We start from the raw sequence: 309 nt of genomic DNA, 5'->3' as shown, positions 1-309 counted from the left end.
CTGTTAACAATGAAATGTTTGATGGATCGCAGCTCCCTGAGAGACAAGTTTCAAAGGGGTTAGTCGCGGTCTTCAGCCCTGGCCAAAGGTGTTTAGAAATGAATACTTTTCGGACCAGTGGGCAAATTAGTTCACAGCGAGCCCACGGGCCAACGGTCTGCTCCCGCAGTGGGCCGCGCCCGAATGTGGGCACCGATCATATAATTTGAAATCCACTCGCCAAGTACCATGCGAGTTTCTAAGAGCGCGATATATTCGCCAGTGAAAGCCTTGGAAGTTTGGCCTCGCCTACTCCCTAGGAAAATTAAT

This window comes from Bacillus rossius, unplaced genomic scaffold (genome assembly GCF_032445375.1).
Source record: "Bacillus rossius redtenbacheri isolate Brsri unplaced genomic scaffold, Brsri_v3 Brsri_v3_scf797, whole genome shotgun sequence".
NCBI classification, from domain to species: Eukaryota; Metazoa; Arthropoda; class Insecta; order Phasmatodea; family Bacillidae; genus Bacillus; species Bacillus rossius.
This window is presented reverse-complemented; position numbering follows the sequence as displayed.